General features: G+C 38.8%; 2 long non-coding RNA genes across 2 annotated transcripts in view; one reads left to right on the top strand and one right to left on the bottom strand.

Annotated features, from left to right (window-relative positions):
- The window catches only part of LOC138742440 (uncharacterized), a 39,825-nt gene that overhangs the window by 10,216 nt on the left and 7,602 nt on the right, over window positions 1-22,007 (top strand). Inside the window, exons 2-3 of the long non-coding RNA XR_011344166.1 lie at window positions 12,849-13,024; window positions 16,489-16,739. This is a non-coding gene — a long non-coding RNA (uncharacterized lncRNA). The remainder of the gene's footprint in view (window positions 1-12,848; window positions 13,025-16,488; window positions 16,740-22,007) is intronic.
- The window catches only part of LOC138742439 (uncharacterized), a 272,459-nt gene continuing 265,404 nt past the window's right edge, over window positions 14,953-22,007 (bottom strand). Inside the window, exon 4 of the long non-coding RNA XR_011344165.1 lies at window positions 14,953-15,234. This is a non-coding gene — a long non-coding RNA (uncharacterized lncRNA). The remainder of the gene's footprint in view (window positions 15,235-22,007) is intronic.

The following is a 22,007-nucleotide window of genomic DNA, read 5'->3' as shown; positions in this document are numbered from 1 at the left end:
AGAAGATGGGCTTTTAATGAAGATCCTGAGGTTAAAAGACCTCCACCTGCCTGGTGCTGATACAAATTAGTTTCGACCAATTAAGATACATGATCTGATTCTGGAACTGTGAATCACTTATCTATCAGTAAATGAATACATTAGTTCCTGTCTACCTGTGAAGTCTTCAGTCCAAGAGCTCAATCTAGAAATAAACTGATCATAATATCTCTGTGGTTCAGTACCGTAGACTATTAACAGTAAGAACCTCAAAGTAGTAGAGAAGAATTAGCTCTCCAAACTGTATAATCCTATCTCTTGGACAGGTGAACCAATGTTAGAATCATCACTCCAGCCAATATTCGCAGCGTAAAGGCTGATCACACTAACCAACGCTAGTGGGAAGGTCATCCACATTTCCGATCCAGGACTCCAAAAACAAACATTCTATTCCAAGCTGCATCGCAGTGTGAACCCTCCAGGAGCACAGCAAAATGTTTCAAGGATGTTCACAAAGATCCCTTGATAACAAAATAACTTTTTCACAAATCACAGAAATCTCTCTCCAAGCAAATTGGAGAAGGGGCAACAGGGAAATCAGAGAACTATGTCCTGACATAACCTCACAGTGGTCAAGGGCAAATTGCAGAAGAAGCACAGAAAATCCAAACAATGCAACCATTTGACTTATTGAGCACCTCCTGCTCCAAATATGGCAATCTGCAGATCTCACTAAGGACTCATCACCCACCGTGCAATTATTACAACCTGATCAGAAGAAAATCAAGAGCTTTCCTTTGTATGGTATTTCAGCTTGGTGTGTTCCATCTATTCACTATGTCTATTTCTAATATTATTCCTAAAAAAAGCTTTTTAGTCTTTTAGTATACTGACAGTTATACTGTATACTGTTAGCATTTAGTATACTGTTAGCATTTTGTATACTGACAGTTGAAAAATATGTTTGAAATCATTATGTCCAAGGTAATCTAAGGGTTATTAATTGTGAACAAAGACAAAAAATAAGCCAAATGTATATTTTTCAGTTGACATTACCAATGAAATGTAGGAATCAAGTTCTTTAATGATTTGTGTAAAGACACAATCCTGGGTAAACTCAGCAGGTCACAGTGTCCTTTATTCTTTCTTCTTCTTTGGCTTGGCTTCGCGGACGAAGATTTATGGAGGGGGTAAATGTCCACGTCAGCTGCAGGCTCGTTTGTGGCTGACAAGTCCGATGCGGGACAGGCAGACACGATTGCAGCGGTTGCAGGGGAAAATTGGTTGGTTGGGGTTGGGTGTTGGGTTTTTCCTCCTTTGCCTTTTGTCAGATAGCAAAGGTTAAAATACATAACCAATGTTTCTTGTATTTTTTAGTGTGTGTGTGTGTGTGTGTGTGTGTTTCTCTCTCTCTCTCTCTCTCTCTATGAAAAATGGCTTTGATAGTCAAGGGGTTGTGAGTGAATGACAAGGGTATTTTGATAGAATTTTATGTGAACATTCAAAATGATGTTTTATCTGAAACAAACCAAACTCCAAATATATGAGGCATGAGTTGGATTGGTTTGAAAAATACATTAAAGCACACCAAACCAAATAAACTCCAAATATTTAAAGAATTAAAGTTGCTGTATATTTCTGCAAGGTAGAAAAGAATAAAAAATCAAGGGAAATTGTGCAGTTCTAGTTACAAGCAAAATAAATGGTATTCTAAAAAAAGAAAGACTATATTCTTGTCAAAAATAGGAGTAAGCTTGAGGATTGGGATACATTTAGCAACAAAAATAGAAGGAAAAGTCCAATAGAAAATAAGAATAATCAAGTGAGAAATAAAAAAAATGTTAACAATTTTTTGTATGTATGTAAAATGGAAAAGACTACCTAAACTATCGACAGGGTGGACAGCTGGCACCTTTTTCCTGGGGTGACAGTAGCAAATACCAGAAGACATTTGTGTAAGTAGTAGGGAGGAAAGTTTAGGAGAGATGTCAGGGGTATGTTTTATACCCAGAGAGTAGTGGGTGCCTGGAATGCATTGCCAGGGGTGGTAGTGGAGGTTGGTAAGATAGGGACATTTAAAAAGACACAGGTACATGGATGGTAGAAAAATAGAGTGTGAAAGATATAGGTATGAGGCAGGGAAGGTTTAAATTGTTGAGTAGGGTTATATAGGTCAGCACAACATTGTGGGCTGTAGGGCCTGTTCGGTTCTGTGATGCTCTATGAAATGTGGATTCCTCAAAGATGGAGGCAGGAGTGGATGTAATGAACTGCTCAAGGATTGATGCTATCATATTCTGAATAGAATTTTCTGAAAAGACAAAGTACCTACTATTACATCATAGACCAACAGCCATAGAAATTCACCAAGACAATGTTATTTTTTAAAAACACTATCTTTATTAATGATTACTAATAATATAACATCGTACTTAAACCAGAGACAGAGATAGTGTGTGGGAGAGAGAGTGTGTGAGAGAGAGAGTGTGTGAGAGAGAGTGAAAGAGAGAGAGAGTCAGAGCATGAGAGAGCGCAAGAGTATGACCATTACAGTTTAGATATTATTCTGGAAAATCAATTCAAAGTTCAGTCTCATAAATCCTGTGCTAAAACTCAAAACTTTTAAACGCATGTTCAAAAGTAATTACAAAGTCATAACACTAAGTATCAGACTACCTTTAACTCAAATCATTGTCAAGTTGCTTCCAGAGAAATGTTCTGGAATAGGGGAAACTAAAATTGTAACTTCCACGATGCTTCCAGAAACCCAGGCAAGTGTCAAATGAAATTACCATCAGAATGGTCACAATCCAAATGATCTTGCTTCCTTTACCCTGATATGGGTACAACGGTCACAGTAGATTACTGTTTTTCCCTGACAAGGAGAGATAGCAGAAGTGTGTCCGTTTCACACAAAATCAGATAAGTTCTGTGTCTTGCAGATCTCTAGTTATTTATAAATTAATCTTGCTTCTCCGTGTCTCAGTCACATTACTTGCTTGATCAATGTCCCCCAAAAAACTCAATAATCAGATGACTTCTTTCTGAAGAAATGTCTTTTCCTTGGTTAAATGATCCATTGTTCTGGTTCTTAATTCTTTATGGCTTGGACTCAGTTGCCATAAAATCTGTGAGTGTTTTGTCCCCCTGTTCCAACTCCTGAAGTAACTCACTTAAAAAAATAACAGAGGCTTGCAATACCTAATGCCAACAAAAATCAGTTCTATGATAGGGATATCTGCAAGGTATATCAATTGTGAGATATTGATGCAAGGACAAGCTGTGAGATTTCAACTCAAATCCAGAGCAACATGTATTTTTATGATATATCGATTGCACTGCGGGAGACCAGAAATAAATAATGCCTGTGTTTGGAAGATGGACTAATCAAGTCAATAATGGCAGGATTATGAAGATCTCATCTTGCTACTTTTCACAGATGCACATAGAAATACTGTACAGGAAAGAGAGAAAGCCGAAGTGGAAACAGCTGCAAGAATACAAATGGATGCAGGCCGAAGAAGATAGATACACCACATCAACAGCTGTACCAAAGAACTGCCACTTCAAACAAATGGAAAACCAGAGGATAAAGTGAGATCAGACCATACTTGGCATGGAAGAATGCAATGATAGAATGATGCACATTACACTTGAAATCATTTGAGGTTATGAAGGAGGAAACCATTCCATATTATTGGGCCAGGTCTGTAAGACATGTTCAACATCCCATGTATCTGAAAGGTTTTGTGTTAATGTAAACAGCCTGGAGCATGTACCGTTATTTGAAGTACTTACTTTTTTTTTACCTTTTGTCTTCCTTCGTAATTAAAAGGATACAGTAATAACAAATTTCATATTGGTTGATAGCACTTAAATTATTATGTTTCTGTTTCTAATAACTTTATTAAATTGAATTAATTAAATTATTTTCAATTAATACAAACAAGTGCTCAAATGCTGCCAGCAAGTCCATGTACTGAAGCATTTTAGCAGCTCGATCACCATGTTAATAACACAAAAACTAGGGCCCATTAATTAAGTTTTCTGTTTACATCATGACTCAGCTAATGAATTAGTTCTGGCCGGGCTGTTGTGTGATTTTGCCATTTTGCTGACTAATGTAATCTTGACTCCGACAGTGGATAATGTGTAATTTCCGTTTAATAATATTCTCATATCATTAAAATGGATTACATTTTATTCCACAATATTGGGCTAACTGTGATACAATTGTCACATTTCAAATGTAGGTGCAGAAGTTAAATTATTTTCTTCTTCTTTGGTTAATCTGAAGTTTGGTAATCATTACCTCTATATTTCTATCACTGTTCAAATTCTGAAATTTTTTATGAATGCATCCAAGGAATCTGTAGATGGCATTGTGTGCCCATCATCCTGTGAAGGCTGATCAAGTAACTACACCATATAATTGCCTTTAAATGTTATTTGCTTGTCTATATTTGATGGCAGTGTAGCAATTTCAGTTCCAACAAGCTCCACTGTTGTTGCAAATGCACAATTCTCTGGTTGTACATTGGCACAGATATTTGTAGCTAATCAAATAGCAAGGTTCGTTTAACCAGAACTTCATTGCTTTATGTTATCGTATTTATTCTGAAATTAGGAGCTTCAACAAATCAACAGCAGATGCATTTGTGAATATGCTTATTTGCACAATTTACACAAATCTGACTTACAAACAGTATTTTGCCCAATAATCATTTAAAAATTTAGCCAATGTCAACTTCAATTAAATTTCCTATGTAGTTTGTATCTATATTGAGAGTTCTTTGAGTTGGGTGGATCATGCCATGAACATAAAAACAAGATCAAATAGTAAAGTATCATGTTTACATTATTTGTATTCAGAGGCGTAGCCAAGTTTTGATGTTAGGAAGAGTGAGGGCACATAAAAAGGTGCCGCCACCACAACTGTGCATGTGCACATAGGGTTTGAAACCAGTGTACAAAGCCTCCATGCTCTCCTCTCCCCTCCCACCACCACCCTCATCGCCATCCCCTCACCTCCTCTAGACAGACCTCTTAACCCTCCTCTACTCTTCCATGAAAGAAACAATTAATGACTTTTCTTTTACACCTCTACCAACACTCCTTTGAGCTGATGAACAATCATGTAGAGTGCAGGAGCTGAATTGATGGAGAAAACGTGGTAGACAATCTGTGCAGAGCAAGTTCCCACAAAAGAAAATATCTGCACACTTGTGTGTTTATTACATTGGTCATGGGACATCCTGGCATCATCTTACATTGAATGGTCTATCACACAAGGCAAAGCCATCTTTCTGCAGAGTTGTTTGTGATGATTCCTTGAGCCTGAAGTCTAATGGCATGATACCAAGATAACAAATATCCTCGGCCTACTGCACACCAGAGCTCCCGACACCCAATTCTGAACCCTCCCCTTGGCCTACACACACACTGGACGGGTGTCGGAAGCTCTGGTGTAGGCCGAGGCGTGGATTCAGAGCCAGAGCTCCCAAAACCCAACACCGAACCCTCCCCTCGGCCTACACCGCAGCTCCTGATGCAGACTCCGTACCGTCCCCTCAGCCAACCTGAACTGTGGGGCACAATTTGTAATCTAGTTTTTAAATAAAAGAAACATTTTATTCACAGCTCTTGCCTCTCGAGCTCTCCCTCTCCGATTTACTATTTGAACATAGAACTTGAATTCTTTTCACGCCTCATGTTAACAGCGATTCATGTATGCGTGGCATGTGATCCACGCCAGATAAAAGCCCAATCAGCAGGGAGCACACACAAGGAGATGGCAGGGCAGATCAGCGGTACCTAATTTTGAACTGAGAGACAATGGCATCTGCTGCAGATGCCACGGTCTCACAGCACAGTTCAAAAATATGTGGCAGGGTGGGCCATGGGGTCGAAGGCACTGCCAGGCTGAAAAGGCAGGGGAACATTCACTCCCTCTGCTCCCCCCTCCTCCCAACTGCACCCCTGTGTAATTATATTCTTAATTCTTTACCAATATTGGTTAATATTAAGTCTTTAGATGACTAGTTTGGTATTGTTACCCACAACAGCTCTGCAAATACTACTAGCACAAACAAAACAGTAAAGAGTTACAACTGAACTAATATTTAAGGATTCGTTCCTTAACTAATATTTTACTATAGGTTCCAGGATGCTTGAGATTTTGTCCATAAATATAGCGTCTCTCTCTCTATCTGTCAGTCCAACTGCCCCACTTTCTTTCCCATATCCTTTTGGCACCTAATTGGGTAGCACAGACTCATGGGCTGAATTGGTCTGTAACCATGCTGTATGTCCAAATTAAAATTGAAAGGTTGCCCATTTTAGCTCCCCAGCTTCTTCCACCAATACCTTTTATATCAGCCTTTCTATTTTATTCTTAAAAGTTCCTAACTCAAACATTGACTGACCATTTCTCTCAAATGCTTGTTACCTGATCCATTGAATTACTTCAGCATCTCACTCTTTGCTCAAGATTCCAGCAAGTGCAGTTTTTATATTTCAGAGGAGTGAAAGTTTGTATTGATTAAATCCAACTTTGTGTAATTGACAGGCTATTAAGAGTCAGTAGTCCAAGAATACCAATTATCACAATCTTACAGTTGAGCTATAAACACCACCTTGCTAGCATCAATCATTTCTCAAATATGAAAACTCCTAAGCCTGAGAGCTGAAAATAACAATAGCATACCAACTCTTCCTTTTCAAAGCTATGAGAAAATTACATAGTATAAACTATATCCATGGTCTCATGAAGTATACGTACAACATGAAAAACCAGGAGCATAGTATTCTATCTCTCAGGTTCAGTTTCATTGCCTGTCATTGTGCTGCTGTGTGAATTAAATTGTAAACCATTCTGTAAATAAACCTTATGAGATTAAAAACAGAAAAACCTGGAAATATTCAGCTGGTCAAGCAGAATCTGTGGAAAGTGAAACAGAATGAAAATTTCTGGTTAAAGACCGCTTGTCATTGGAATTGGGAAAGCAAGAAAATAACTTGGTTTAAAATTGCAGAGAAGGTCATGGGAGGGATTGATGGAGCAACGGGATTAGGGTATGGCCAAGATTGTCAAGGGGATAGACTGCAGAGGTAATCTAGACAATGATTATTTGGGGTAGATACAGAGAGAAATTCATGAAATAAAGACTGAGATAGGACAATAAAAACACAAAGTGCTGGAGGATCTCAAACTGGCTCGCAGCGTTGATAGGAGGTAAAGATAAATAACCAACATTTCAGGCCTGAGTCCTTCATCAAGGCATGAACAAAAAGTAGGCAGGTCTCTGAATAAAAAGGTTGGGGGAGGAGGAACACAGGCCAACAGCAAAAAGCAATAATTAGACATGGATAGAAGGACATGAGAGGACAGGTAGATCACATTGATGGGGAGGAAGGGAGACCCAGGTGATCTTTTCTGCTGCTTTTATGATCCTGTGAATTGATCACCTATCCAAAGCTCAAAGTTCTACAGCAACTGTACCACACTGTGATGCAGCCAGCCAGGACACTCTTGATAGAGCTCCTGTAAGAAAGTTGACAGAATGGTGGCCAGTAGTCAGTGCTCTGCCTTCCTGATAAGTGAAGAGATGTATCCACAATAGGTAACTCGTTAAGTGGACTCTGAGGAACATGCTCTCCATTAATGAGTTATTAATGGGTAGAGGAGGGTGATCGTTCCTGGTCTTCATAAAGTCCATGATCACTTCCTTTGTCTTGTCCATTGAGGCTCAGGTTGTTATTCTCTCATCAAATTATGAGATTTTCCACCCCTTCTCTGTATAGCCACTGGTGAGAATTCTTCATAATTGCATCAACACGAAGCCCCTTGATAGACTTTCAGAGTTGTTTACACCCAGGAATTTGAAGTTCTTTACCCATTGCTCGTTCCATTGCTTACCCCTCAATGAGGACTGATTTGTGTTCTCTTACTTTCCCCCACCTAAAATCCACAATCAGTTCCCTAATTTTGCAAATGTTGGATACTTGGTTGTTGTTTTGACACCACCCAACCAACTGATCTATCTCACTCCTGTATGCTTTTTCAATGCTGTCTGTAATGGATAAATATTGGGAGGAATTTTGTAAGATTACACACATTTTAAAACAGATCTTATTTGAAAGAATGAAGAATTCTTATTCAGGAACAATGCAAAAACTATGTAGAATGCAATGCACATTCACAAGTAGGTGCTAATTGAAATGACATCATGAAATGAATAGACCATTGTTTGGAGATGACAAACTGGCTGTTTAAAAGTACCTACAGTGTGATCACAGAAAGGTCACTCCTGGGTTTTGTTTATCTAAGACAACAGATGGGAGCAGAAAGATAACTCCTGTTGTTTGCTGAAGAAGGTGGGGGTTTTTGCAAGTGAGAGTCACATGGGCTTTCTAGCAGTTGGCAGTTAGAGAGAGAGAGAGAGAGAGAGAGAGAGAGAGAGAGAGAGAGAGAGTGAAGACAAGTTCAAGAAGCTCTCTCAGCTAATGTGTGTAACATTGAAAGCAGCTGAACAGTGCAAGCCAGGAAGCTTGTTGAAACAGAAAGCTCCAGAGCAGTGGGTGGCTGGAAGTGCTATCTGTCTGATGTTTCTCTTAGAAAAAGGGGAACAGAAAGGAACTCTGTGGTAGCCTGAAAGAAAGAGGTTACCATCTGAAGAACCCTGATGGGGCAAGTTTAATCAGCGAGACACTGAGGTGACTAATGGTGGTATCTCAGTTGTGGAAATCCTGGAACAACAAATCTCTCTCTGCAAACCCGACAAGAACCTTCCTGAGTGGTAAACATTTACCTTTCGAGCACCAAAGCCTGGTGAACTTTATACATGTTAAATTCTGTGCACAATATAAGAATTGCCCGTATCCAGAGAACTTGGAAGAAGGAGAAGTGAGATTGAACTGTGAAACAAATAACTTTTTTCTTAAATTTACACATACACATGCGCTTAGAATTAGAAAGTGGGTTAATTAAGTATAGAAATAAGTTAAAATTTGATTCTATTTTCATGTTTAAAGTTGATTAAAAACAACTTTTGTTTTAAAAACTACTTGTCTTGGTGAATGTCCATTGCTGCTAGGTTTTGGGGTCCTTTGGGCTTGTAACATGTCTGTGATTCTACCAACAACCATGCTGTCATCAGAAAATTTGTTGATGGCATTTGAATAGTGCCTAGCCATACAGTCATGGGGGGGTAAAGAGAGTAGACTAGTGGGTTAACTTTGTTAATGTGTCTATTTTGATTATCAATTCGGTCTTTTCATTTCCAAATTGTTTAATGGTGTCACTGGATATTGTACATGAACTGGCGGTACAGAGCAGTTTTTGGAGTCTGGCAAGTTCGCTCTGTCATTGTTGAAAAGGAACTCTGGTTTTCTGCAATAATATTACTGTAAAGAAACCTCCAGCAGTACTAATAAAAATACAGAATTAATAGGTGCTAACACTAAATCCCATAGATGATAAATCGAAAAACTATTGTTTCAGCAATGAACAAGATTTAATGATTTTAAAAAACTTTATCTATGGGCAGATCTTTGATTACACACAATCAAACTAAATGTTTAAGATTTGGCATTTAAGTGGTAACAAAATAAACTTTTTTACATTTTGTATATTTTGAATATTTGAGTGGCACATTTGGTATAGTGGTTAGCACAACACCTTTACAGCGGCAGCGATCAGGACCAGGGTTCGAATCCCACACTGTCTGTAAGGAGTTTGTACGTTCTCTTAGTGTCTGTGTGGGTTTTCTCCAGAGGCTCCAGTTTCCTCCAATCATTCAAAATGTACCAGGGGTGTAGGTTAATTGGGTGTAAATATGGTGGCACAGACTCATGGAAATGGCCTGTTACAGGTCTAAATTATATAAATTTAATTGTATATTTCATGATTGTTTTTAAGACTACCTGTATATTTCTGTTCTTCATTAAGATAAAGGATCTCATTATTAGGAAATTTCTCAACTTTATCTCTCCAATTGGCAGTGCAACTCACATACAACAGGAAGCTCTGGCTCAACAATAAATCATTAATCCTTAACTTGGATGACACTCTTACTCAATTGGTCTTATGTTTCAAGTTCAAACATTGATCACTATTGTGCCTTTGTCAGTGAGGCCAAGAAGTCAGTGCTGATGAGAATAATGGATAGTTTTCCAGTTATAGATGAAATTAGGTTGAGGCTATGCAAAACTCCTCTGATTATTGAAAACTGAGAAACTACTAGAAATCTGAAATGAAAAAATGGATTGGGCAGTTTTTGCTCTATGAGAAACCATGTTAATGTTTCAGGTCAAAAGTCTCACATCAAAGGTCTGACATCAAAATTAGGAAATTGAAAGAAAAGGATGATTTTAGGTTTCAGATAAAGTTGGGAGGGTGACTTAATGAATGAAAGAAAAGGAATATCTTTGATAGGGTGAAGCCAGGGTGTCTGTGGTGATAAGTTGTAGAGGACAAATAATAAGTGGGTTGCTGAGGACAGAGAGAAAATAATACAACTAAAACCATTGGAAGAGAATTAAAGAGTGAGAATTCAAAAAAAAGTACAAAATGTAGGGATTTCAAACATATTGGATAACATGCAGTGAAAATGTCAGTTCTAATTGAGAGCAACAAAGGAAGTTACCTGAAGTTGTAGGTTTCAATATGGAGTCCAGAAATCTGAAAAATGGCAAGACTGGGAGTGAAATGCTGTTTCTCATACACAGAGCATCATTTAACAGTGTAGGAACTGTAGGTTACCCATAGTAGCAAATACAGATGCCCCTTGTAGTAATTCAATTTGCATTTACTTTCCCTCATGCTGAGTCCACATTATGAAAACCAAATGGAATTCATTGGATTGAAAGAGATACAAATAATTCACCGATTCCCTTGGAAATCTGTTGTCAAGGGCTCTGTCAACTGTGGTAGAGAGGAACCATGATTTGTTCATGTCTTCCTCTTTAGCAAATGTGGGCTTGATCATGACTGAATTTCATCTATTTTCTGCACCTCTGCTTACATTCCCTTCATGTACAGAATTCCTCTGTATTCAACATATTTACTTGGCAATTTCTGTCTGATTCAGAAAGATTCCATCCCCATATGCACCTTCAGTTCAAGTGTATTGTCACATGAGAAAATTTGTTCTGTGTCGCCCAGCTAGTCAATCCATACACTCTACTTCTTTCCTCTATTTGATTGGATCATTCCCTTATCAAAGGCTTTAACCCTCTTTCTTCAACAAATTGTTCCTCTCTCCTGGCATATTTTTCCAGGAAACTGCAGGAGATTCCATTCCCATCTAACATCTCTTCCATTTCCTTTCTTCAGGGATCCAATCAATCTTTTCTTGTGAAGCAGCAGTTTATTTGCACTTCTTCCAATCTAGAGTAATGCATTCAGCATTCACAACATGGTCTTCTGTAGATTGGACAAATCAAATGCAGATTGGATGATCACCCATTTCAAGGATGACTTGGAACTTCCTTTTTTCTGCACTTTAATTCTCCATTCTGCTCCCATTCTGATTGATCTTCCTCTGTTTTCTGCAATGTACTAATAACCTCCAGAATAAGCTTGAGAACCAGCACTCCATGTTCCATCAGGGCAAATTGTAGTCTTCCAGTCTCAGTGTGAAGTTCTACAGTTTAAGGTAACTGTTTCAGAACTGGTTATTTCTTCTGTAAGTCTCAATGCATAATTTTGGCTGCTGGTCATGTCAAACATGTTGTATTACAAATGTTTTCACATTCTGCAGCTTGCATTCTCACTGTATAACTGCCCTCATCTCACAGGAATGTTACACGAACATCTGCAGATGCTGCGATTGTAGTAAAAACACAAAAATGCTGGAGGAACTCAGCAGGTCTCGTAAAATCGTTGTTTGAGGAGGGTGCACAAAATTGTTCCGGAGACTTACCACCCCGCACATAGCTTTTTTTTGGTGCTGTCTGTAAGGAGTTTGTATTCTCTCCAATGTCCAGGCACTCTGGTTTCCTCCCACCTTTCAAAACATACAGGGCTTGTAGGTTAATTGGAGTAGTTGGGTATACAGGCCCAATAAAGTTTAATACTCCTGTCGGGAAAGAGATGCAGGAGTAGCAAACACAGAACCACCAAACTGAGAAACAGCTTCTTTACACTGGCAGTGAGACTTCTGAGTGACTGAACAATCTGCTCACACTAACCCTCCGATATTCTACTATTTATTAAGCAATATTTATTTATATATGTGTATATATGTACTGCATAGGCATCATTTGTCTCTATGTGTGTTATATCTGGATGTGTGTTTGCATGTTTTTACACTGAGGATAAACAGTTACATCAGATTATACTTGTAAAATTGGATCATAATAAACTTGAACTACTACATTACAAGACTGAACAGATTTGATAGGTCCACAAAAACTTTCAAATTTATACAGGTGTACTGTGGAGAGCATTCTGACTGGTTTCATCATTATATGGAGGTACCAATGCACAGGACAAAAAAAGACTACAAAGAGAAATTATCTCGGCCAGCACCATCATATTCTTCACTCCATTAAGGACATTTACAAGAGATGGAGTTTCAAGAAAGCAGCCTCTATCCTCAAGGACCATCATCACCTAGACCATGCCCTTTTCTTACTGCTCTATCAGAAAGGAGTTACAGGATCCTGAAGATGAACATCCAATAGTACAAAAACAGCCTCTTCCCCTTCATCAGATTTCTGGATGGACATGAACCACAGGCACAACCTCACTTTTTCTCTTCTATTAAAAGTGCAATTTATAGCAAATTTTCAACTTTAATGCTGCTGCAAAACAACAAATTTTGTGGCATATGTTTAGGACAATAAATTCTGATTTTTTCTTACAGGGTTTTCGTACCTGGATAACGTACACATCCAAAAATCAAAGATTCACTAGAAGTAGAAGCAAACCAACATCAATATCCTCCTCCAGACCAACATCTCTGGTTTTGAAGCTCCAGTTACCTTCAGTCATCCAGAAGTTGACTCTATTCTGAGCTCCCTCATGAGAAGACATTACCAGGTAAAGAGAAGAAGTGGATGTGCTCAAAGCCTCTTTAAGGAAATGCAACATACCAAATTTCTTGGCAATCTTGGGCCCATGATCACTCAAAGGTTAGGGTGTGTGGGTTTTTAGAATTAGTTTGCATGCTGTCAGTCTTTCCATCAGCCTTAGTGGAGTGGGACTGGAGAAGAACGGGGATGGGATCATGGATGTTTTGCATTGCCATGGTGCTTTATTATATAGAAATTTATGGTTCTAGCTTATGGAGTTGGCCTAAGGTTTAATAAGGTCAACTTCAGGCCAGAGGTCATTATGGATGCTGCACAAACTCTGCTTTGCATATGCACGTTGGAATTTCTGAAATTAGTTTTACTGTTAGTGTATTCTTTCTATAATTGAGTGATAACGGCTAATCCTACTAAGTTCCTGAATTGGAAAGTGAAAGGTTTAAATCATCTAGTAAAATGAAGGTAAGTGGCTTCACATGTCAAACAACTTAAAGCTGTGATTATATTTTTTACAGGAGTTACATGTACATGGCAGTGATGTATTGTACCAGATGCCATGGTGGAAAAGGCAGAAATATTATTATTTCTTTTCAAGCTAAATCTAGAGGGGTATCAACCATTATTAATTAGAATATTCCTATTAGAAAACAATGTTGTTTTATTATTGTTTCAAAGAAATTACATAATAAAATGATGGTTTTCGCAATGTTGATGATCCTGTTTTTTTGAAAATCTTTTCTACTTCCTTGTTGGATTTAAGTTTATACTCACCTATTCTACTTTTTAAAAATATTTTATTTAAATTTTCCATGTATGTAGTCATGCAAAAATACATAATATGATAATATAATTATATCAAACCTATTATACATGATGGTTTTATATAACCCCAAAATTAAAATATAATTCAAAATCCTACCAATCCCTTCCCTCCCAAATAATAATCTCAATAAAGATAGAAAAGGAAGATAGTAAGAAAGATAAAAAGAATACAATTTGTAAAGAAAGAAAAAAGAAACAGACCTGGTTGCATTGCACGTGATTCTAACTTTTTTTCAATTGTATTTATTTATTCCATGGAGTCAATGAGTTTCAATGAGGTTTAGGGATTTATAAATTTATATACCTACAATATGTAAATATGGGCACCAAATTTTCAAAAGTATATTTATTTCTTAAATTATATGTAATTTTCTCGAGAGGTATAAGCTATGAATTTCCACGTGACATCTTTCTAAACCTAAATGAGAATCTGATTTCCATGTCACTACTACACATTTTCTTGCAACTGATAATGCAATTTTTACAAATTATTTTTGATATAAATTTAGTTTCAATTTTGGTCTCATTCCTGAAATATTACCCAGTTATTGTAAGTGAGGAAACAGGTTTTATAGGTCTCAAAGCAACGTCTCTGGTCACAGATTTGATAGTGAAGGATTTTATTTTAAAAAAGCACATGTTAGAAATGGTAACAGATGCCCTCCCCACTCACACAACCCCCCAATCCACACAACCCCCCCACTCCACGCGCGCCCCCCACTCCATGCCTCGTGCACTATGCACATGCCCCCACTCAGTGCACCCCAACTCCATGCACCCCCCCCACTCCATGCATCCCTCCCATTCCATACATGCCCCCACTCCATATGCCCTCCACTCCACACACCAACCCACTCCACAAACCCCCCACTTCACATCGCCCCACTCCACATACCCCCCACTCCACACACACCCAGTCCACACATACCCCAGTCCACACATGGCCCCCAGTCCACAAGACATCCCCACCCCACTAGACCCCCTCACTAGACACACACCCACTAGACACACCCCTGCACTAGACACACCCACCCACTAGATACAGACCCCACTAATTAATTAACCCCCACTGTCTTACTTGCATTTTAAATTTGCCACTGCTTTTAGTAGCAATCGACTGTATAAATTCTTCTTCTTCTACTTCCTCTTGATTCTCTTCATCTTCATCACCTTCATCGCTGGCATGAAGTTCAGTCTTATATTCTCTTCCTGTTGCTAGCATTTCAAAAAGGCTACCCTCTCCACCAAGTTCTTCATATTCTTTGGATCTGCCCATGTGAAGTTGCTCGCACCTGGGCAGTACCGCTTCTTCATTCTCGTCATCATCTCTCCTTAACTGCAGCTGGGATGGCGCTGCAGATCACTTAGTAGATTGTTCTGTGGAAGTCAGCCTGACCTCTGAAATGAAATCAGACAGCAGAATAAAACACACAGCAAACTAACTCTTCAAAGCATTCAGATCTTTACTTCAGTTATAGTCAATTTGTAGACGGGAAGTGAGGATGAATAATCAGGAGATATCAGAATCAGACACCTTACTGAAGTCTCAGCTCTCACTTCAAAAATACAGAGGCATGCTTTTATATTTATACAATTTCAAATGAGCAAGGTAAAAACTACCCTCAGTCTTATGAGGAGTAATTCTCATTTCAAAAAGAGCCAAAGGCAGGACTTTTAGTCAATTTACTTTTTAAAGTACCATTTGCTCTCTCTACCATTCCCACTGCTTGTGAATGATGGGTGCAGTGAGACTGTTGATTAATCATGAAATGTCTACATGATTCTTCATTTATCTCAGCAGTAAAATGTGGGCTATTATCATAATGGTTGCTGACCCAAACCTTGGTATTATCTCTTGTAAAATAACTCCAAATGATGTTTCAGCTGTGGCATTGTGAGTGGGTATTGCCTCTGTCCATTGACTGAACAAGTCCAGTATCACCAGGCAATACTTATAGCCTGTACGCTAGGCAATTCAATGAAATCAATTTGTATACATTTAAAAGGGCTAATAGACAATTGTGTCCTTCCTCGCATACATCCAGGATTAATTTTCTGACAGCTGATACACTCAGATACCTTCTGTTTTCCTGCAATATTTAAATTAGGGTGCCACCACATCTGCAGAGCCACTTTCACCATTCCTTCCTCACCAAGGAGTGTCATAGTATGAATATAATTAAGCAACACAGATAAAAGTACATCAGGTACACAAATTTGTCCAGTGGGGGTCATTTATAAATGAGTTTCCTGATCTTTTATGCACCCTCACTGTTTCCACATTTTTTTTCAATTTAGCAGGGGCATTCCCCTGATGTCTTAATACTTCCTCCATATCAGACTAGCATTGTGTTGCTTTCTGAATAAACCGTGAGGGGATTGTTTATAGAAGCAAGTTTTGCATTTGGATCTGAATAAGCATTCCCAAGGGAAGTAGGGTCCTGGGCTTTGGTGTGGGCATCACATTTAATAATAGCAAGGTGGGTAAGTAAGCAAAGAGATGTCAGCAAGTTAGCCACAGAAATTGGGTTTCCCTGAAAATGTTTTAAAAATTCCCGATGTTGCCATGGAGCTCCAAAATCATGTGCGACCCAAAAGTATTTACAAGAGTCTATATAAATGTTAAGTCGCATTCCTGTTCCTTTTATGCAGGTTCATGAAAGAGCAAATAATTCAGATGCTGTGGCAAGATAGGATGGTGGAAAGCTGCAGCCTCTATGATTTCAGTTGTGTCATGAACAATACCGTAACCTGAATGGTGTCTACCCATTTCATCGATGAAGGCTGTACTGTCAACAAACCAAGTTGTAGCTTCTTCGATTGGACTGTCCTTTAAATCTTGTCTTGCTGAAGTTAAAATGTGGTTATGCTGCAAGCAATCATGATCCAGTTCATCTCATAAGGTGATGCAGACAATACCTCCTCCGAAACATCTTCTGTTCTTGATTAATGATGATGCTGTAAGGTGCTGTAGACTTCTTGAGGTGTCGACCAGTACAACAATGCTCCTTGTCTTCCTGTGGCACTTAGATCTGTAGTGGCTCTGTGGTTGAATAGTGAGATAGATTTCCTACCAGACCTGACAGTTGCACTGTACGATTGGCAATAGGGAATACATATTCCTCCGCGAATTCCTGATAGAGTTGCCCTATATCCATCAAAAATGGAAGAGAGGCACCCTGCACCTTCATTATAACTGTGCTTCATTACTACCTCCTTGTGAGATGAGAGGGCAGGCAGTAAAGACCTTTGTTTCCTTCTTCAGTCACTGGCAGAAATCATTGATTGGAGAAAAAGGTGCCCGATAGCGATCATCTTGTCTGTTAGAGGGGCAATCAACACATCATTGTCCTTCCTCCCTCATTTAAAACAAACATTATGGCAGAGTGGTGGCTGGATGTTATTTGGTCTAGTTGGTCCCCAGGATTGATTTCATCCCTGAGGTGGATATGAGCATTGAGCTGGAACCTGTATTCGTTCATATAGGTATTGCCAATTGTTTCTCCTGTCATTATTCCTCGGCATTCTTAAAGGAAACTCATACTTCACTCAGGGTTTTTTGTGAAGCCTCAGTTTCATCCTTATTACTACACCAGAAGGCCAATATAGTCTTCTAGCTTGATCTTTTGTATTGTCTGACCAATTTAAATTAGTCTTAATCAATGACGCTGTCTTTTCAGGTTGACTTTGCATAAGAATTGCATTAAATTGGGGCAAGGGCTGACCATTATTGAAATCTGGTTTCCAGGATGTGTCTGCTATGCTACAGTAAATTGTTCCCAAAATTCCTGGGCTGACTCTTTGGGGAGTGGCTTACAATCAAGGACCTTGCTTTTATCTATTGGTCGTTTTAAACTTCCTGTTAATGCTATGAGTATTGTTTTAATCTGTTCTGCTGGTTGGATCTGATACTGTGTAAGCTCTTCAAAGGTCTGTATAGCATTAGCTGATGCCTGTGTAGCTGCCTTCCATTTTATATGCTCTTCTCGATTTAATATGGCATGGCACAAGGAGAATAAATCCTGGGGCTGGGTGCCGTACATATTTTGAGTTGATCTAATGTAGTTAACAAAACCTATTGGGTCTTTATTTCTATCAGGGGCATGATGAGCAATTAGCAAACATTTCTTGCAGTTTCCACAGGATATACACTGGCATATACAAGGACTGCCTAAAGAAATCTCTTGGTGCCTGCCACATTGACCACCACCAGTGGGCTGATCTCGCCTCAAACCGTGCATCTTGGCGCCTCACAGTTCGGCGGGCAGCAACCTCCTTTGAAGAAGACCGCAGAGCCCACCTCACTGACAAAAGGCAAAGGAGGAGAAACCCAACACCCAACCCCAACCCACCAATTTTCCCCTGCAGCCGCTGCAACCGTGTCTGCCTGTCCCACATCGGACTTGTCAGCCACAAACGAGCCTGCAGCTGACGTGGACTTTTTACCCCCTCCATAAATCTTCGTCCGCGAAGCCAAGCCAAAGAAGAAGAAGAAGAACATTGGCATTGTAGCTTCTTGATTTTGCCGGTGTCTGCGGGGATTTGGAAACATACGTATAAGGTTTTTTTTGCTCCATTTGGGGTCTAGCTTGGTTTCTTTGTCTCCATTTCACCACTTCACCTACTGACACATGGTACTCAGGTTTTTGGTGGGAGTCTAATGTTATATCCCCAGTTGATGAATGTACTTAGACTGGTGCAGTAAGGTAAACAGTGCTGACTGTCAAGCTTGAGGCAAAACAGCCTCTTGAATCTGGGATGGATAAGAGGGTGGGTGAGCACAAAAGGAATCTATTGACTCCATAACCTCATTGTTTTGCAGAAATAGTTTTGCCATGCCTGAGAATGGATCCCTGGGGTTTTCTTTTTTCACCTTCTGTTCGTTAACCATTTGATTCCTGATTTATTTCCTTTCACATTCAGCCAACAGGACTTCTCAGTTTTTAAAATTTCTTTGCTGCATCCTTTTCCTACGCTTATCTGTCCCTGTGATTGCATGATTCTATATCTCTTAAGTTACTCCCTTTGTTTATGTTCCCTTTTTACCCCCTCTTATCGTTTATTTTTGAAAAAGAGTTCTAAAGTAGTTAATCTTCTGGAAGTAATACATGTCTACTATTTTAAAGGGAAAAGAAATGGTTGCACAAGGGAAAGACTGATAATCAGGCAATGGTGTTCCCCTTCTAACATGTTGAACCAATGCATGAAAGTTTTAGAAGTGAGAAAAAAAAAAGAGAATTGATAAATCAATTCATTTTATAACGCCTAAAAATTTTGTGCATGTATTTAAAGATCTGCGAATAATAACATGTTTTATCTTTGAAGAGTTTCAAGTAGATAATTTAATGTGGGCTCAGTGCTGTTTTCAAAATGCTCGAAGCAGTAGCGCCTAATATAGTCCTTGAATGCCCATACAGCAGCAGAAAAGATCTCTCTCTCACACACATACACACACTCGCTCTAAGGTGGGGATGGGGGCAAGAGAGTGTGTGACCATTTTAATAGAAATCAGTTTCACATTCTGTAATTGGTGCTGTTCTGTTCCTTATTTAAATTTTAGCCATTTAAACATTGGATTTAATTTTTATTTCAATGTTGGTCAGAATAGATTAGTACCTTCTAGTTTAATATGCTGCTCATCCAAATACTTAGCTGGGTTAGTTTCTGTAACTCCTGGAATAGACTTTAATTTCAATCTTTAAAAAATATACTGCACAGACAGGGCAGGAGCTGTCAATTATATTAATTTTACTTTGATTACTAAGCAAGGTCAGGGTCGATATGCCAGTTTCCTCTCCTATGGCTTGCATTATCTCTTCAGCTCTTATTCGTTTTTGCTCTCACACTTCTAGGGTTCCTCTTTCCACTCTCTAATTCTGTTTTTCCATTTATTTGATGCATATTTTTTTTACATTAATTGTTCTACCTTGGCTGAATTACTAGTATTATTATAAAATCGTTCTCCTGCTCTATGTGATTTTGGAACAGTTTTAGTAAGATAGACATGAACAGACAAGTCCACTTTCTGATATATCATTACCTTTTTAACTCATAAATTTACCTGGCCGGCCCTTTTCTGGCCTCCTGCTCAATTCCTACCCATTTTTTTTACTGAATTGTGCAACTAGCTGTCCAATTCAAATTTCTACCCTTAATTTGTACCATACTTCAGATACAAATAACACATTTGCTATACTGGGACAGTTCCATTTGCCTTATCCTTTTGCTGTCCCATCTCTTATCTCCTGTCCGGGCCTCTCTGGCCAAATGCTTGAATTAAATTTAATCTCAGGCAAACAATATAACGTCATTTTGTATAATCACTGCAGTAACATGACCTTAAACCTCATTTCTCCACTAACATGTATGCTTTATTTCTCTTGGTTCCTTTATGGATCTTGGTGGGGAACCAGATCAACCTTGAATGCTCCTGGGAGTGGGATATGGATTCTGGGTTCAAGGGTCCCAGAAGTACACTGTCAACTCCTTCCAACATCCCAGTCTCACTGTTGCCACTTATTCCATCTGTGTCAATCTTTTCTGTGAGATTCTTGGTAACTACGCCAATGTGGAATTCAGCCTGACCTCTGAAATGAAATCAGACAGCAGAATAGAACATGCAGCAAAATATCTCTTCAAAGCATTCAGATCTTTACTTCAGTTATAGTCAATTTGTAGATGGGAAGTGAGGAGACTAATCAAGAGATATCAGAATCAGACACCTTACTGAAGTCTCAGCTCTCACTTCAAAAATACAGAGGTGTGCTTTTATATTTACACAATTTCAAATGAGTAAGGGGTAAAACAACCCTCATTCTTAATATTACATCATTCTATATTAAAAAAAATTAGTTTGCCAGCCCCAACACTTGGCTTTTTGGTGTTTGCCTTTCAAAAGCAAAATGGTCTAGCTCAAAAACTACAAAATTAATGATGCTTATGCTAGCATTATTTCAACCTTTTATTGCATTTATGCAAGCCATTTTCATATCTATCCTTGCAAAGTCTGTACAGTTTGTGCCTATTTTCACAGTGTTTACAAGGTTATATTTGCAGCTGTCTAACTGTTTTCAGCCATCTTACGAAGGTGGCGCCTTCAGTGCATGGCCGATTAAGTGGTCAGAGGGGCTGTCATAGCAAGGCTGGGGCAGGCAGTCAGTGGGGCTGTCAGAGGGTGGCTAGTGGGGATGTCAGGGTGTAGCCGGCGGAGCCTTCAGTGCGCAGCCAGTGCGGGCCGTGACAACTCCGCCGGTCACCCGCTGACAGCCCGCCCCACCAACACCTCACTGGGCCGCTTTGGCCTTCAGGGCCATTCATCAGTGCCAGTGGCTCAATGCAGGATCAATGGACAAAATGGCCGTCTTCCCTGATCATAATCCCCCACGAAGCTGGAATCGCTCTGCATTTCCCTAGCTGGTGCCGGCACTGGCAGAGCAGTTCAAGTTGCGAGGGTGATTATTTAATTTCATTAACTCATTCTTGTCAATACCACTATAGTACTGTAATATCTGACCAGATCCTGTTTCAATGTCATGGAATCTTCCTAATTTTCCTCAAGATAAAAGACACTGGTGTTTTAATTCAGTGTTATTATCAGATAAGGAGCTTGTTAAATTTATGGAAGAACAAATAGTTTTCTTTCAATACTAATCTCTCTTCAGAGACTTCTAGCTTAGTTATATGGGATACCTTGAAGGCTTTACTTAGGGGGCAAATTATTTCATATACTGTTAATAAAATAAGACTAATAAAGAAAGATCTGAGTTGATTAAACAGATCAACAATAGGCTCAAACTAAAAACTCAGCTGTAAACAAAAAAATGGATTGAACTTAAAACTAAATTTGATCTTCTCTCGTCATATTCAGCCGAATGTGAGCTTTTGAAATCTAAAAGTCAATTTTACATTCATAGTGATAAATCTGCTAGAATTTGGCCAAATATTTGAGAGGATTTTGTGTTAAACATCACATTATAAAGGTTTGTAAAGATAATAGTGTTATGACTTCAGATCATTTGGAGATGAATGATATATTTCAAAATCCTATTCCAAACTATACTCTTCAAAATGTATGAATGACAGTGATTTGATGGGAAATTTCTTAGACAGATTTAATATCCCCAAGATTTCTTCAGATAGTCAAATTAGACTGGATGAATCAATTTTGAAAG

The sequence above is a fragment of the Narcine bancroftii genome, chromosome 9, assembly GCF_036971445.1.
Source record: "Narcine bancroftii isolate sNarBan1 chromosome 9, sNarBan1.hap1, whole genome shotgun sequence".
In the NCBI taxonomy this organism is placed as follows: domain Eukaryota; kingdom Metazoa; phylum Chordata; class Chondrichthyes; order Torpediniformes; family Narcinidae; genus Narcine; species Narcine bancroftii.
The sequence above is the reverse complement of the archived record's forward strand: the minus strand, read 5'-3'. Positions and strand labels throughout refer to the sequence as shown.